Here is a 19,040-nt window from a genome sequence, read left to right on the forward strand (position 1 = left end):
GGATATGGGTCAGTGAGGAATGTCGTGTCTCATAGTGGGGCCAGCCATATGGTCTTCTCTGTGGATTGGCTGCTCTGAGCAGGAATCTCTTCAAGGATTGGCGGGCTAGGATATGCTCCACTCTCTCTTCCTCCCCCTTCATCTGCTCCTGTGTGGTCTGGTCAGCATGTCCCTCTCCCAGAGCTGCAGATTCAGTGCTGTACTCTCAAATAAATTCTTCTGGGGGGAGGTCAGGTGCTCACGTAGCTGGGATTGGGGGCGGCCCCTCAGACCTCTCCACTGGTTCCCTACTCCATGCTGCCAGACACATTCTAAAATTTGAGAGATGTTTCTCCTTACTCTCTCTCAATCTCTGTTAGGGTCTCGTCCAGCGAGACCCTCACATGGTGACCCGGAGGGGTGATGAACCTGGATGGAAGAAAAGACACAGAGACATAGGGCAAGACAAGTGCTGATCAAGCCCGTTTATTTTGCCAAAACTCGGGGTATATATTCACAACAGAGAAGGAAGTGGGAGGCACATATTCCAATGAAGCACACTGTGTAATAACCGCACACTGTACAACAACCAAGCAGCCACATGTTCCCAATAAGGTACAAAGGGTACACAACAGTACTCAAAGACATCCGTGGTGACATTCGCATGCAAATCAAGGCTTACCGGGTGAACTTATCACTATGTTCCTAATATGGTATATCTGCAGTTCAATGGGTGCTCAGTACTTTGACTAATGGCAACAAGGTCAGTTATCGCAACTGCCCATGCTACTGAGCACGTAGTTTGGAATGTGGGGGCGAAGTTGGGCTGGAAACAAAGCCTTTAGAAAGCGGCCGAGTTTCTGCTACATGTCTGAGGCCAAGGTCTTAATGGCTATCGGCTCCCAACAAATCTCCCTTTCCCTTTTCTCTCCAGATAGTGAGCAATGTATGAAGTGCCCTCAAAGTCAATATCCCAACATAGAGAGGAATCGCTGCCTGCCAAAAATCGTGACCTTCCTGGCTTATCAAGATCCCTTGGGGATGACTCTGGCCTGCACAGCTCTGTGCTTCTCTGTTGTTACTGCTATGATTTTGTGGGTCTTTGTGAAGCATCGAAACTCTCCCATAGTCAAGGCCAACAACAGAGGCCTCAGCTACATCCTGCTCCTCTCTCTCCTCCTCTGCTTCCTCTGCTCCTTACTCTTCATTGGCCGCCCCAACACAGTTACTTGTATCCTCAGACAAATCACCTTTGGAGTTGTGTTCACTGTGGCTGTGTCTACTGTTTTGGCCAAAACCCTCACTGTGATCCTGGCATTCAAGGCCTTGACCCCTGGAAGAACCATGAGGTGGTTGCTGCTGTCTGGGGCTTCTAATGCTGTGGTGCCCATCTGCTCCTTGGTCCAATTGATTATCTGTGGGGTCTGGTTGGGAACCTCTCCCCCTTTCATTGACACAAACACACACTCAGAGCCAAGAAACATCATCATTGAGTGCAACAAGGGCTCAGTCACTGCCTTCTACTGTGTCCTGGGATATTTGGGCTCCTTGGCCCTAGGGACTTTTTCTTTGGCTTACCAGGCCAGGAACCTGCCTGACACCTTCAATGAGGCCAAGTTCCTGACCTTCAGCATGCTGGTGTTCTGCAGTGTCTGGGTGACCTTCCTCCCTGTCTACCACAGCACCCAGGGCAAGGTCATGGTGGCTGTGGAGATCTTCTCCATCTTAGCCTCCAGTGTGGGGCTTCTAGGCTGCATCTTTGCCCCAAAGTGCTATGATATCTTCCTAAGACCAGATAGAAACACATCAAAAGGGTTAAGGAATAAAACATATTTGGAAGGGAAGTAATCAAATCCCACTGTTTATTTGTATGTTTCACCAAAAATTAGCATAATCCAGGAATAAACTACCCCAATCTCAAAGTCAGATTTTGATTAACACCTACCCCTGCTTACAGTTTTGCACTGTTTGTTGTTTTTATGTACAATGGAGTCAGTTTCGACTCCTAGTGACCCTTCAGAAAACAGAACAAAGCACGACCCTGTTGCGCACCATCCTCACAAATTTTGCAGCCACTGTGTCAGCCCATTTCTTTGAGGGGCTTCCTTCTTTTTAGATATGTTGCTTTATAAAGAATGATTCTTCTCCAGAGGCCGGTCCTTCTTATTCGAAAGTTCAAAATACATGAACTCATGTCTTGATATTCTCACTTCTAAGAAGCATTTACATGAATTTCTTTCAACACAATTTTGCTATTTCTTCGGGCAGTCCTCTGTTCATGCAATATTCTTTACCAATGCCACAATTCAAATTTATTTCTTCTTCTTTATTCATTCTCCAAGTTTTGCATGCAAATAAAATAATTATATATGGAAGATTGAAGAAAATGGATTTGGATTACGGTGCCAGTGAAGAGGGTTCAAAGAAGAATGGACTGTCAAAAGAACAAGGAATTTTGTCTTGGAAGAAGTGCAGCCAGACTGCACCTGATAGCCAAGAATCAGGAGACTTCATCTCACATACTTTGGCATGTTGTCAAGAGACACCAGTTCCTAGAGAAGGACATCATTATTGGTAGAGGGTCAGTGCCAAAAAAGGAAGTCCCTCGGCAGCATGGACTGACAAAGTGGCTTCAAACGATGGGCCCAAATATCAGAACAGCTGTGAGGATAGTGATGGACCAGGCAATGTTTCTTTCTGTTGATATTGCTGTGAGTTTGACGTGATTCAATGACACCTAACAGCAAAATGATAGAATATACCATGGGTCCAGCCAGGTGCATCCTAAAATAGTAATAAGCTCTCATGAACAAAAAGAGAAAGATACACTAATAAATAAAATAAACCAGTAATCCAGTACATATATCACAGAGTTGCATTAAGGGATGTACCAAACATCATCAGTCACAAGACTGCAAGACTGTCCACCCCCAAGCTGCAATATTAGCAAGCTGGGGACCACTTATATTCCAGGAATGTTGAGGTCAGAGAGGGAAGCAAGAACATCCTGGAGATGAGGCAGGTGTGGTGGGGGGAAGGGTATAAGACAGCCACTGCTGTGGAACAGGCTGATTCCAAAGCAGTGTCAAAGAAGGAACAGAAATGGAAAGAGGGTTGGTGGGATGAGAGATTATAAACAAAGACTCTCGTAGAAAAGAGAGCCACAAGCTACATGTCATTGGAAAGAATGGTAGCTTCATTCGCCTCCAATAAGGCCTGGGCAAGCTAAAACCTTTCATTCTCCATGACCAGCCTGGGTTAGCACTTCTTTTTACCCCTAAGAAAATGATGGTGAGACCATAGCATACACGAGGAAGGATACAAACGATAGCTCAACAGCCAGCGCGAGGAAATCCTGAGCTACGGAAAAGTAGGGAGGGCAGAAATTTACTCAATGCAATGCAGAGTTAGAGCTCTTGACTGCTACTTTCATGAGCATTGATTGTGCATATAAGCAAGAAGAAATCCTTGACAACATCAATCTTGTATCTGTTTATCATGATGTTATCTATTAGTCATTTGTGAAGATTTGGGTCCTCTCTTTAGTAATTTCTCATCTATATTAAAGGCTGAAATCCTTGATTTTCTTCATTTTCAGAAAGGGTGTTTCATCTGCATATCAAAGGTTATTAAAAAGCCTTCCTCCAGTCTGGATGTCATATTCTTCTTTATATAGTCCAGTTTCTTGGATGTTTTGTTCACAATACAGATTAAAAAGTCCTCAAGGTCTTATTTTGGCTCTCATGGACTTGCTTTCATTTGCTTCAGTTTCAACCTGAAGTTACATATGAGCAATTGATAGTCTGTTACAAAGTCAGCCCCTGGGCTCATTCTAGCTGCTTATATTGAACTTCTTCATCACAGATATAGTCAATTTGATTTCTATGTATTCCATCTGGAGAAATCCAAGTGTATAATCACCTTTTTGTGTTGTTCAAAAAATGTATTTTCAAGAAAGAAGTCCTTTGTTGTTGTTAGGTTCTACTGAGCCATTTCTGATCCATAGCAACCCTATGCACAACAGAACACAACAGTTCCCATCTCAGACCTATGAATAAGTTGTTGGTCTTGCAAAATTGTATCATGTGATCTACAGCTTGATGTCTATTACTAAGTTCAGATTTTCTAACTACCATTCCTTCCTCTTTGTTTTCAACTCTTGCATTCCAATTGTCAATAATTATCAATAGATCTCAGTTGCATGCTTGTTCAATTTCCAACTGAGGTAGTTGGTAGAAGTCTTCTGTATCTTCATCAATAGTTTTTCTAATTGGTACATAACTTGACTAATACTTGTATTGAATGTATCTCCTTGAAGGTGGACAGAAAATATACTACCACAGTGAGCATTGTACTCCATGAAGGATTTTGCAATGGATTTGACAATGCATTTGATAATCTATTGACAATGGATGCCCCACCATTTCTCTCAATTGTGTTAATCCTGGTAAAGTAAATCATATAATCTTCTGATTCAAAATTGTCAATACACGTCCTCTTAAAAAAAACAGCATTTGTGTACATCAAGAGGCTTCATCAAATTAGAGGTGGGAATGCCAACGATATATCGTATAATGGACTAATCTCTAAAATATATAGAAAAGTCAAACACCTCAATAAGAAAAAAAAATGAATAGTCTAATTTGAAAACTGGGCAGCAGATAGGAACAGAAAATTCACCAAAGATGATATCAGGGTAACCAACAAACATGTGAAGAAATGCTCATGATAACTTGCTATAAGAAAAATGCAAACAGAAACAAGGAGCTAACACTTCATATCTGCACTGATAGCAAAATAAAAAATTTTTTAAAAAACAAAACAAAAAACAGCAAATGCTGGGGAGAATGTAGAAAAACTGGAAGCTTCATACACTGTGGTGGGATTTCAGAATAGAAAGAAGTATGGCATTTCCTTAAATGTCAATAGAAATATCATATGACCCAGCCGACTCTTTACTCCCTCTATGTGTACAAAGAAAGAAAATAGACGACATGAACATATATATGCACATCCATGTTTATCATAACTCTATCACCAATAGTGAGAAGATTGAAACAACCAAAATGGCCATCGGTGGAGGAATCAATAAACAAACTGTGGTAAATGCATATAATGAAATATCATGAGTCCCTCAAAAACAATATAGAAACTGTCAAACATCTCATGACATGGACAAATTTAGAAGATGTTATGCTCAGCAAAGTTGGCCAACTTCATAAAGACAAATACTTTGTGAGACCATTATGACAAAATAAAAAGATAAAAAGAAATGGTTTTCACAAAGAAGGAAGCAGGCATTGAGGTTTACACAAAGGCCTAGGGGAGGAGGGAAAGGAAAGGAGGAAGGTGCCGGGAGAAAAGAAACAAACAAATGAATGAATGAACAAACAAACAAACATCTGGATAGAAACACACAGACATACCAGATACACACATGGGCAAATGAGAAAACCAACTCAGACAAACTCATGATACTTAAGAAAAAGAAGCAAAATATGGCTAAGAGAGGAAACCAAGGATAGGTTCCCTGGGGCAAAGGGGGTGGGACATAAAAACAAAACATTGTAGCTTTGGTCACCTTATGTCACAGCAGTTCTACCCTGTCCTATATTGTTGCTCTGAGTCAGAAAGGAATCAATAGAAACCATTGGTTTGGTTTGGGGATGGATTTGGGTTTCACATGGAGTTTTTATAATGGTGGTTCCGAGACAGAATTCCCAATTCCCTTTAGAAGACACAAGTTCAATTTCCTGACAATGCACCCTATATGCAACTGCCATACAGTTGTCAGTGGAAATGTGGGTATTATGATACTGAAAAGTATTGTGGAATTAAGACACACTAGGAAGAAAGTCCTGGTGACCTCTTCCTGAACTACCATGTGAACCAGCAACACCATTACTGGGCATATACCCAAAGGAAAGAAGAAAGAGATCGTGCAAGGGCAGTTCCGAGGGGAGGGGAGTGCAGGAGAAGGAAGGAATGGTCAAGTTTGGGGGAACTAAGGTGCATTCTGTTGAGAGGAGAAATGGGAGGGTCGACCTGCAGGTAGGAGACTGAACATGCCCTTGGTAACATTAGGTGGGGAGGGCAGATTTGACCTAGGGCATCTGGGGGTGTCCCAAGAACGTAGGCCGGATGCTGTATAATTCTGGGACACTGAATCCTGGATCTTAGGAGTCCATGTTATGCTTCAGAGGCTGCATTGGTGAGATCCCCTATGGAAACTCCATTGGATGAACTGGAATCTACCCGACACACTTGTAACCTGAGGACAACCCAGAAAACACATGATGTCTAAGGCAGAGACAGCTGTACAAGAGTGACATACTGTTGGTTGGCGGACAAACAAGGTCTTGCTGCGTCAACTCCCTGTATGCTGTATTAAGATACATATTATTCCAGCAATCCTGTGGTGACCATTTTGACAAATTCTGCTTATAAATGTTTATATTAGGGTATATCTCACCCTCTTGAAACTGTGCTATTTGTTTCTTTGGTTTTTGGTAAATGTTGAGCCTATAGGGAAAGAAAATATAACAAGGGTTTGAGGGTTGGGAATATAGAGAGGTGAGAGAGATAGGAGGGAGATGATGACAAGTCTAGGAAGGAAAAGTATGTTTGGAGACTGATTATGGAAGCAACTGTACAATTGTGTTTGACATGATTGAACTGTGGAATGATATGACATATGTATTAACTCCAAAGTTACAGCAAAGGAGGAAGAGGAGGATTATTCTTAAGTTCCAACTTCAGAATAATCATTTCTTACATCGTGGTCCTGTTCAATACTCATCTTCATTAAATGATCACTGAAATAAGGGTGCGACAGGAAAGTGTGGTGGGGAAAGCAGTTGGTGCCTGGCTATCAATCAGAATAGTTCGTGTCTGAGGTCTTAAAGGCTTGTATTTAAGCAAACAGCCATGTAAGTGAGGAGTCAACCAAGTCCACACCAAAGAAGCACATCAGCTTGTGTGATCCAAAGATGACAATTTCAAAATTCCAATATGGTGAGGAGAAAAATTTAGCATCAGAGCTTAAATTATGAACACCCAATTTGGGGAAGGCTAAGTAAGATAGTAGGAGCCCAGAACCCATTTGCAGAGTTTCTCGTCAGACTGAGCCACTGGCAGATCTGCTCCAACCACAGGCAAGAGTCTCAAACAGCCTTACTCTCAGGCAGAGACCATTGTAATCTTGATTATGCTGGATCAAACTCGATACTTGGCCAGTTGACCACCCTATAGATGTGACCTGAATTTGTTCTGGCTGCAAGTATCTCTTACTGGTTCCATGACAGAAGTTTCTCCCTGGCTTTGGGAATGTTGATGGTGGTCTTTTCCTGCTTACACAACATTTGGATTTTTGTCATTATACTATTGTGATTTTATCCTTACCAACTTAGTGTGGTTTTTTTTTTTGTTGGACCTCCCAGATGTGAAGCACAGGAGTGCATAATGATAATAACTGATACAAAGGGATAGAGAGAAAACAGGGGTGGGGGTGGTTGGTAGGGAGAGAAAGCGGATTTAGGGAGTAAAAAATGAAGGTGGGAGGGGGAAGGGAGCACTAGAATGGATTGTGATTACATAACTCATTTTAAATGTGATTTAACCACGCAGGGGGGTGGGGAGGTATTCTAAAATTGATGTAATAATTGTATAATTCTCCTTGATATGATTGAACTATTGATTTATATGATATGTAAATTACATGCCAAAAAACTGTTGGGGGGCATTAACCATTTGTGCCACCCAGAGATTCCTATAGAGGAGATAAGTGCAGTGTAATATAAGTGTAGTATAATATATTACATACAGTGTAATATATTATATAGCTATTTCCCATTTCTTAATTAACAAGTGGCAAAGGAAAAGGCAGATGGAATGCATGCTTCTGAATGAAGACCAGTCTGGGTGTAGCACAGCTCACAAAACACAGACAGAGTTGGCAGTTGATGAAGCAGGAGAGTGCCAGTTGACATTGGTTTTGCTGCTTGGTGAGAACTTCCAGGCTGCAAATGATTCTTCAGCACTCCTGACCTTTGTCCTTCATCTCGGTCTCACGATGGCCTTCACACTCTTCTCTTTCTGCCTCACTGGCCAGCCTGTCTGTCTGAGTGGTCTCCGCCAATCTTTACCTTTCTTTCCTCACTTTCTGAATCTGTCTCCTGACATAGGCATAGATTCTCTGGTGTCCTTCAGTGGTAGCCGGGAGATGCAGTTCCACCCCTGGGAAGATCTGAGACCCATTTGAAGACTCATCAGGGGTATATTGAAGATGGGTGCATGGTCCCTTATCCGCAGAATAGCCCAGGGATTTCCCTGTACCCTCCAGGGCAATCATTTTCAATACATTTGTGAATTCTAGAGTAAGTAATCTCAGCCCTGAATTGCTGCTGGCCTGGAGCCTCTGCACATACCTGTTGGGGCTTCTCCAGGACCCCCTCCCACTTATTGCACCACACCTCACTGTCAAGGTAGGAGGTAATTCATGTTCAGGGCACATGAACATACAACTGGTCCTCCTTAAAGGGTGGTCAGATACAAATTTTTCCCTGATCGTGGTTGGATATGTGCTCTTGTTTCTTCTGAGAAGTCTGGTCCATCATCTATCATTTGAGAGTCCCCTGTGAAAATAAAACAAAATATGGTAATTAAGCATGTTATGATTCCAGCTCATATGAGATATCTACATTAGGTATGTGCATAGAAATCAAAATTTTATTCATGGTCAATGATAGCTGCAGGAGGGGGGCATTGTTATGAGACACTGAGTTTTTGTTGAGGGAGATGAAAACTATTTGGAAATGGTGATAATTAATAACTACACATGAGGTTGTATTACATGCCACTGTTTCAGTTCAGAACCACAGTAACCTTGTGCACAAAAGAATGAAACACTGTCTGGTCCTGTGCCATCTTCACAATTGTTTCTATGCTTGAGCTTATTGTTTCAAGTCACTGGGTCAATTCGTCTAATTGAGGACCTTTTCTTTTTCAATGACCCTTTACCAAGTGTGATGTCCTTCTCCAGAGACTTTGCTGATAACATAGCCAAAGTTTGAAAGTCTGAGTTTTGGTATCTTTGACTCTAAGGAGCACTGTAACCATACTTTTTCTAGGACAGATTTGTTTAGTATTTTCAATATTTCAAGTGCCATAATTCAAATGCATCTGACTTTCTCCAACCACCCCTATTCATGTCCAACATTCACATGTAGATGAGACCATTGAATGTGCTATGCCTTGGGTCAGGCACAGCTTGGTCCTCAAAGTAGCATCTTTGTGTTTCGGTAGTCTAAGATCTTATGCAGCAATCTACTTCATGCGACATGTCTTTTGATTCCTTCACTGCTGCTTTCATGAGCATTGATTTTGGAACTAAGCACAATAAACTCCTTGACAACTTCACTCTTTTCTCCATTTATCATGATGTTACTACTTGTCCTGTTTTGACGATTTTTGGTTTTCTTTATACTGAGTTGTAATTGATAAGGCTTCAATCTTTGATCTTCATCAGCAAGGGAGTCACTTCTTCAAAATTTCATGACAAGTAAGTGTATCCAGTGCTACATCAGTTTGTTGAAACATTTCTATTGGTATTCCATTAGTGTCGTAACCATGTGTATGGATAATCCTTTCAGTGAGTTTGAACTTCTTCAGTACTATTGTTTTTGTTCAAATGCTATCTCTTGAAATGGTTGAATGTCGATTAGTTTGTTTGTGTTTGATACAGTGCCTGTGTGATTTTTCCATCTTCTTTCAAATCTTGCTGCATCATTCAATATTTTTCCAATAGAATCTTTCAATATAGTACATCAAAACATGAATTTTTTTTCTTGAGTTCTTTCCGTTTAAGGTATGCTGAATGTGTTCTTCCCTTTGGGTTTTCTAACTTTAGGTCTTTGCACGTTTTGTTATATTTTACTTTGCCTTCTTAAGCTGTCCTTTCAAATTTTATGCTCAGTTTTTGGACTTCATTGTTTCCTCCATTTGACTTACTTAGTCTATGATTAAGAGCAAATTTCAGAGTCTCATGTAACACCCATTTCAATGTTCTTGATGTTCTTGAGTGACTTCTTGATGTCTTCCAGCAGCTCCCGAGGGACCTTGTGTCATTAGTGTTTACTGTCAAATCTATTCTTGAGATATTATCCAAATTCAGGTGGAATTTTGTATTTTGGCTCTTGTAGACCTGTTTGAATCTTCTTCAGCTTCAGCCTGAACTTACTTATGAGCAATTGATGATATGTTCCACAGTCAGAACCTGGCCTAGTTTCAGATTTTGATATTGAGTTTCTCTTATCAACTCTTCCCATGAATGTAATCAATTTGATTCCTTTGTATTCCAACTGGAGAAGTCCATGTGTACTATCATCTTTTGATGATCAATTTCTATCACCAAATCCATATTTTCTAACGACTATTCCTTCCTCTTTGTTTCCAACATTTGCATTCAAATCACCAGTGATTATCAGAATCATTGGTTCTTATTCATATGTAGCCTTCTGAAATGGGAGAAGATTGACTAGTTCTTTATGGTGCAGTGACTCTGTATTCTTCTGTTTTATTTAGTTTTGATGCTTCCTGAATCATTCCATATTTTACCCATAGACTCTTTCAATATTGGAGTTCTTTCCGTTTAAAATATTCTTAGTGTCTTTTTTCTCTTTTGTTTTTCTAATTCTAGGTCTTTGCACAATTCATTATACTTGGCTTTGTCTTCTTGAGCTGCCCTTTGAAATTTTCTGTTCAGCTCTTTGACTTCATCATTTCTTCCATTTTTCAAGTGTTTGGTCTTGAATCATGCAATCACCAACTTCATTTCTATCACCAAATTCACATTTTTAAAATACTACTCCTTCCTATGTTTCCAACTTTTGCATTTTCAAATGATCAATAATTATCAATGCATCTTGAGTACATGTTTGATCAATTTCAGATAGAAGACATGGGTAGAATTCTTCAATTTCTTCATCACTGACTTAGGTGGTTGGTGCATAGTTGAAAAATTATTGTACTGATTGGGTTTCCTGAATGGGGATAGACAGTACTATCAAAGATAACATTCTTTTTCAAGACCGATCTTGAAATGTCCTTTTTGATTATGAAACCAATGACATTTCTCTTGATTGTGTTATTCCCAACTTAGTAAATCCTATGATTTGTTTGAAAATGGCCAATATCAGTCCTTCTCACCAATGCCTAGAATATTGGTTTTTATGCATTCAATTTTATTTTTAAACTTCCGTTTTTCCAGATTCATATCTTCTACATTCCAAGTTATGATTATGAACTGATGCCTACAGCTGTTTTTTTCTTTTTGTATCATGCCCCATTAGCAAATGAAATTCCTGAAGACTTTATTTCCACCAGCCTTACTCCATTCACATCATTACTGTTGACACTAATTTGAGAAAGAAGGTCTTTCTCAGTTACACTTTGAGTGACTTGTAACATGAGGGGCTCAGCTATTGGCCCTATCACTGTCAACGTTCTGTTTCTTTTCATGAAGTTTTCAATAGCTGACAATGTTTCCATTCTGTAAAGTTTCCCGTGATTAATTTTTCAGAAGATACGCCATAAAACACATTAATCCAGCACCTTCTCCATATACAAGTCAGTGACTCATAATGAGTGATACCCCGAGAGTTGTGAAACCGTCCTAATCCACTTCCCCATGATCCTCCTTCACTGACATAAACTCACTGTCTCCAAGTTTCCCTCTAATAATTCTTGGAGCTTCTGTGGTTAGTTTGATTCCACAGATTCCTCACAGAGCACAGTACTCAAGGCAGCAAGCTGGGAAAATTACACTGAACTGTTGCAAACTTGTTTTTCACTGATGTTTTCACCTAGTGACCCTGTCTCGAGTGAGCCTCAGGGCAGGCATAGCCTCACGGGTTCTTACTCACAGAAGTGGCCAGATGGGACTGGACAGAGGGAGGGAGGGAGGGAGGGAGGGAGGGAGGGAGGGAGGGAGCAACCTGTGGCCCACGGTGGCCCTGTGGCCCTGTGGCCCACGGTGGCATTGAGGGCAGATGGAGCTCCGCCTTGCTTCCTGCACTGCACTCTTGATGAGCAACGCCTATTTTTATTTGAAGATCAGAGAGCAATCTTGCCCATGCCTTCTCTATAGATCTTCCCTACAGAAGGCTGACTTGTCTTGTGTCCAGCTCTTCTCCCCACTAAGGACTCACGACTCTTCCTCAGACTGGTAAATCACAGTTAGGATGTTTTCTCTGCTCCTTCAGCTTCTTCTTTGGTAGCTTCCACCTACCAAACCCACCAAGAGGAGACTTGAATGCCTCCAACACATGCGCCCCAGTGTCTGAGGCACGGGGACCTTGTACTCGGGGCTTTTCCCCGCCTCTATACATCGACCCATGACTCAGACGCACAGTGGAAAGTTTTTGTGACCAGTCCAAGACAGAATGTGAAAAATCACCAGTAACTCTGTGTGTGTATGTGTGTGGGGTGGAGGTGGGGTGGGGGTGGTGGTAGATGTGTGGGTCAGGTGACTAGTAAGGAAGTTATGTGGAGACTCTCCCCTGACCCGTGACTCACCAGCCCCTTCCTTTCCTTGGATGTTGGGTGCTGTGGAGACTGCCATGACTCCTGTGCTGTAGAATGAAAGGCTGCCCGGACCAGCACCACGTCTGTGATCTTCGGTAGCCCTGTGCCCATTGTTGTAGTCCCTGTCTCCGCCTGTCTCTCAGAGGGTTTCTATCATTTTTATTGACCCCCACCCCCACCCCACTGCATGGCCCCAACCCTGATGGTCTTTTTGTGTGTGTGTGGCTTGAATAATCATTATTATATCTCTTTTTCTTTTCCTTTTGGCACCTTTTTATATTCTAGGTGGAAAATGATGATTCCCCTATCTGAAACTTAACCTGGTTGTGGCTGAAAACAGTCTGACTCCCGCTGGAGTCTGTGTGCTATGGAGAACTGGCTCCTGGAGCGGGGTAGGGGTAGAGGTTGCTTGGCTGTACTTTCTACAAAAGCAAATCATCAGGCCTTTCGGCCATGGAACTTTTGGGTGCAGTCAAACTTCCATCTTTGGTTATCAGCCTAAGCCAAACCGTTTGGTGTCACACAGGGACAAAAGATCCCACTGTCGTGACCCCAATTCTGCCTCATTCCTGACTTAGGATGTGGAAGGTGACAGACTCTTTGAGACATATATGTATACATACATATGCTGGGGGTTGGTGCTAAAGAAACTTCTCATTGAAAATATATGCAAATTGGGGACTCTGTGAATTTCTTAGTGGCTAGTCCTCAAAGTGCCTCCTCTCAGAGTGAGCACTGTGAACGTCTCACTGGCAAGATTTCCATATCCCTTTGAGCGCTGCTGTCAGACATGGTCAAAGAAGAATGCACACTGATGTGCAGGTCTCTGGGTGTATGTCTGCCTTCATTGTTTTTCTCTAAACCGGGGACAGTTTACCCGACAAGCGAGGTAAATGTAGGCTTACTTTATGTTTATTTACTGATCTGTAGTGAACAAACCCACACAGGCTTCACCACATAGCTATCTATCTATCTAATTTATATGTTATATTATAAATATATAATTTATATTATAAAATATTTATACATGTAAATTATATATCATCTCTCTGTGTGTATATATATAACTGTGAAAGCATAAACAGATTATTAAGTAAGAACAGGTAAGCTTCTCCTTCCTTGCTTACTAGTTCTGTGCCCCTGTGAGAGATTTTAAACTTGACAAGAGGTTTGATTTCGTTCAAAGGTGCTATGGAATTTGGAGGGAGACAGATGCTAGCTAAATTTAGCAGAATCTTTGATGTGCTGGAGCATGTGAAATGTTGTACCACAGAAGGCCCTACATGCACAAAAATAGGACAGACTATATTCTGGTGACCAAGAATGTTTATGACATGCACACACCATTCAAATGGTGCTTGTTCATGACCTCCCCCCCCTCCCAGAAAAATAGGCTTTATTCTATTTAACTTGAATCAAAAAGATGGATCCTGATTTTCTTTTGACCACTTTGTGTATGCATCATGGTCAGAACTTTCAGGAGATCTCAAAAAAGAAGTTGTTATATATTTAAAGCCTTGAAAGTACAGCAGTTAACTTCTTGGCTATTAACTGGACAGTAGGTGGTTGGAACCTAGAGTTGCTCTAACATAGGCAGGCCTGTTGGTCCGCCTCCATAAAGATCACAGGCTTGGACTCCCTGTGGGGCTCTTCTATCTTGATGTACACCTTTATGATGAATCAGCACCACTCAACAAAAACAAAGCCAGGTTATCCAATAGGATTACATTCTAAGACACGCTGATCATTAATACAGCACCACTGAACTAGCTATCACTGATTCCCTTTTATAGACTCCACCCCCCCCCCAACACCACCATCCCCCACTCTGTGTGTAGCAAGAGCTGTGGCCCAGGATTCATGAAAATTCCTCAGGAAGGGAAGGCTGCTTGCTGATTTGATTGTATTTTATGCCCAGAGAGAGAACTATCTAATTAAAAATATATGAACTAGAAAAAAAGTCACAATCCACTTCTGTCAAAGCTGTCCAGCTACCAGGAGTCCCTGGTGTCACGAACAGGGAAGCACTCAACTACATTCTGAGCCCACCCAGAGGCGCCCCAGCAAAAGACCTGCCAATCTGTTTCCAAGAGATCAAAGTCACAGAAACCTCCTCGGGGCACAGCTTTGCTCTGCGCTCATGGGAGGACTAAGAAGGAATAAGGAGTTGTCAGGTAAGGTGAAGGGGGGCTTTAGAAAACAAGTGCTTCTACAGAGCACCTTGTAAGATTGGAAAGATGTTCTCCTTTCTCTCAAGCTCCATCTAACTTTTCTCTCCAGACAGTGAGCAATGTATGGAGTGCCCTCTAGGTCAGTATCCCAACAGTGAGAGGAATTGCTGTCTGCCAAAAGTCGTGACCTTCCTGGCTTATCAAGATCGCTTGGGGACCAGCCTGTGTAATCACAAGGTGTTGAAGGGATCAGGGATCAGGCATCAAAGAACAAAAAAATCATATCATTGTGAATGAAGGGGAGTACAGATTGGGGACTCAAAGCCCATCTGTAGGCAACTGAACATCCCCTTACAGAAGTGTTGCGGGGAGGAGATGAGCCAGTCAAGATGCAGTATAGTAACGATGAAACATACAACTTTTCTCTAGTTCTTCAATGCTTCCTCCTCCCACCCACCCCCACCCCCACTATCATGGTCCCAATTCTACCTTACAAATCTGGCTAGACCAGAGGATATACACTGGTACAGATAGGAATTGAAAACACAGGGAATTCAGGACAGATGATCCCTTCAGGACCAGTGGTGAGAGTGGCAATAACAGGAGGGTAGAGGGAAGGTGGGGTAGAAAGGGGAAACAGATTACAAGGATCTACATATAACCTCATCCGTGGGGGATGGACAACAGAAAAGTGGGTGACGGGAGACATCAGACAGTGCAAGATATGACAAAATAATAATTTATAAATTACCAAGGGTTCATGAGGGAGGGCAAGCAGGGAGGGGAAGGGGAAAATGAGGAGCTGATACCAAGGGCTCAAGTAGAAAGCAAATGCTTTGAGAATGATGAGGGCAACAAATGTACAAATGTGCTTGACATAAAGGATGTATATATGGCTTGTGATGAGTTGTATGAGCCCGCAGTAAAATGATTTTTTTTTAAGATCCCTTGGCGATGGCTCTGGCCTGCACAACTCTGGGCTTCTGTCATCACTGCAGTGGTCTTGTGAGTCTTCGTGAAGCATGGAGGCTCCCACATAGTCAAGGCCAACAACCAGCCCCTGAGCTATGTCCTGCTCCTCTCCCTCCTCCTCTGCTTCCTCTGTTCCTTACTCTTCATTGGCCGCCCCAACACAGCCATCTGCATCCTCCGGCAACTCACCTTTGCAGTTGTGTTCACTGTGGCTGTTTCCGCTGTTTTAGCCAAAACCATCACTGTGATCCTGGCATTCAAGGCCTTGACACCTGGAAGAACCATGAATCAATTGCTGGTATAAACTCTGCGGTTTCCATTTGCTCCCTGAGCCAAGTGACTATCTGTGAGGTCTGGCTGGGAACCTCTCCTCCTTTGATTGACATAAACACATACTCAAAGCCCAGGAACATCATCATTGAGTGCAACAAAGGTTCTATTGTGTCCTGGGATACCTGGGCTCCTTGGCCTTGGGAACCTTTCCCTTGACTTACCAGGCCAGGAACCTGCCTGACACCTTCAATGAGGCCAAGTTCCTGACCTTCAGCATGCTGGTGTTCTGCAGTGTCTGGGTGACCTTCCTCCCTGTCTACCACAGCACCCAGGGCACGGTCATGGTGGCTGTGGAGATTTTCTCCACCTTAGCCTCCAGTGTGGGGCTTCTAGGCTGCATCTTTGCCCCAAAGTGTTATGTCATCTTCCTACATCCAGAAAGGAACACATCAAAAGCATAAAATGTTTACGGGAAAAAAATGACCAAAATCTTATTTTTGCTTCTTTTTTCATAGATTTCACAAAAATAATTAGCATAAGCCTAAAAATAAAGTACCACATTTCACAGTCAGATTGTAAGTAATGGCCACATCTTGTTAAGTGACTTGTGTCTTTTGTTGTTCTCAAGCTCTGAGTCTTTCATTCTGACTAATAAAAACCGTGCGGACAAAAGAAGGAAAGCCTGCCTGGCCCGGTGCTACCCTCCAGTGCCTCTTCTTTTGATTGGTGCAGCCACTTTGTCGGTCCTCTTGTTACTCGCTGTTTGCTTTACCGAGGACGTCATTTTTGCCAGAGACTGGTCCCTCTTGTTCACAAGTCCCAAGTACACGCGATGAGACGCACCACCCTCACATCCTCACCAAAATGCCAAAGTACCACGTTCAGGCTGTACTTCTTGCAACACTGATTTGCTCTATTTCTGCCAGTCCACTGTGTATTCATTCAGTACTCGTCACCAACACCATCACTTACATGCATCCATCTCTCTGATCTGCTTTATTCATTGCCCCATTTGCCTTTTCATTCTGGAAGTTCTTCATGGTTTGAATCTGTTGTTGTGGCTGCTGTGTTCATCCAGCTCACTGAGACTCTCCCTGACTTGTGCTAATCCTTTAACCTACCCTGCATGATACCTTTTTCTTTTTAAATAGTTTTACTGGCATATGATTCCATATCAATAATTCAATCATGTTAACAATGATTGTGCAGTCCACACCATAATCAGTTTTAGAATAGTTTCATCTTTCCCACTAATAATCAGAACTTGGAATGTACAAAATATGAATCTAATAAAATTGGAAATCATAAAAATTGCAATATAAAGCATAAAGATTGATATTCAAGTATTAGTAAGCCAAAATGCTTGCATTGGCCATTTTGAATTGGAAAATCAAAAGGTTAACTAAGTAAGGTGGAAATGACACAATCAAGGGGAATGGCTTTGCATTCACAGTCAGCAAGGACATTTCAAGATCTATCTTGAAACACAATGCTGTGTCTGATAGGATTACATCTATCTGCCTTCAAGGAAATCAAATCAGTGCAACTATTACTCAAATTTATGCACCAATTGCAAAAGCTAGTGAGGAAGAAATTGAAGAATTCTACCAGCATCTTTGGTCTGAAAACCATCAAACAAATGATCTAGATGTATTGATAATTATCAGCGATTGAAACGCACAAGGTAGAAATAAAGAGCAAGGAAGAGTGGGCTATATAGTCTTGGTGAAAGAAACACAAAGCTGGGATAGCATGATAGAACTTTGTAAGACCCATAACTTCTTAGCAAATACCTTTTTTGAATAACACAAAAGGCAACCATACACATGAACTTCTCTAGATGGAATACACAGAAATCAAATTGATTACATCTGTGGGACAAGACAATGGAGAACCTCATTATCAGCAGCTTAAACCAGGACAGGGGCCAGCGATGAAACAGACCATCAATTGCTCATATGTAAGTTCAGGTTGAAATTGAAGAAAATGAAAATAAATCCACAAGAGGCAAAATACAACCTGAGTCTATCTCACCTGAATTTTGAAAACATCTCAAGAACAGATGTGACCTATTGAACATTAATGACAGAGGATCTGGTGAGCTGTGAGAGAACTCATAATGTGTTTGATACAACTGAAGTGTGGATTGCTATACGAGCTGTAAGAGCCCCAATAAAATGATTTATTAATAACGTTTTTAAAAGATCGTCATGCATGAAGAAATGAAAAGATCATTAAAAATCAGTAAAGAAAGGAAATAGGGAATCCAGGACAGATGATCCCCTCAGGACCAGTGCTGAGAGCGGTGATACCAAGGGAGTGGAGGATAGGTGGGGTAGAAAGGGGGAACTGATCATAAGGGTCTACATATAACCTCCTCCCTAGGGGACAGACAAAAGAAAAGTGGGTGATGGGAGGGAGAAGTCGGATAGTGTAAGACAGGACAAAATAACAATAATTTATAAATTATCAAGGGTTCATGAGGGAAGGGGGAGCATGGAGAGGGGCGAGGATGAGGAGTTGATACCAAGGGCTTAAGTGGAGAACAAATGTTTTGAGAATGATGAGGGCAACAAATGTACAAATGTGCTTGACACAATGGATGGATGGGTGGACTGTGATAAATGCTGTATGAGTCCCCAATAAAATGATTTTTTAAAAGAAAGAACATATTAAAGTGGATGTCAGCAGAGACTGAGACATACTCTTAGTCATAGAGTAACTAAGGAAAATGGAAGAAATGGTGAAGTTAAAGATCTGAGTAGAACATTTCAAAGGGCAGCTTGGGAAAACAAAAGGCAAGTATTATAATAAAATGAGTAAGATCCTAGAGTTAGAAAATGAAAGGGAAAAACAAGCTCAGCATAACTCAAGAATACTTCCAGGCACAAGTGTCAATGGAGAGAGATTCTAAGGGCAAAACGTTGAAGGCTACAGCAATCTTCAAAAGATGAAGGAAAGAATTCAGAGTACCTGTACCAAAAAGAAGTGGTAGACATGCAGTCATTTCAAGAGACAGCATATGATCAAGAACCAATGGTGCTGAAGGAAGAAGTTCAAGTT

At 41.7% G+C, this 19,040-nt stretch overlaps 1 long non-coding RNA gene across 2 annotated transcripts in view; it reads right to left on the reverse strand.

The window, feature by feature from the left end:
* Positions 1-237: 237 nt before the first annotated feature.
* The window catches only part of LOC142444734 (uncharacterized), a 32,521-nt gene continuing 13,718 nt past the window's right edge, over positions 238-19,040 (reverse strand). For both annotated transcript variants that reach the window (XR_012783929.1, XR_012783928.1), the window contains exons 2-3: positions 15,894-15,976; positions 238-8,612 (exon numbers count right to left, since the gene is read on the reverse strand). This is a non-coding gene — a long non-coding RNA (uncharacterized LOC142444734). The remainder of the gene's footprint in view (positions 8,613-15,893; positions 15,977-19,040) is intronic.

Source organism: Tenrec ecaudatus, chromosome 1 (genome assembly GCF_050624435.1).
Source record: "Tenrec ecaudatus isolate mTenEca1 chromosome 1, mTenEca1.hap1, whole genome shotgun sequence".
Classification (NCBI taxonomy): domain Eukaryota; kingdom Metazoa; phylum Chordata; class Mammalia; order Afrosoricida; family Tenrecidae; genus Tenrec; species Tenrec ecaudatus.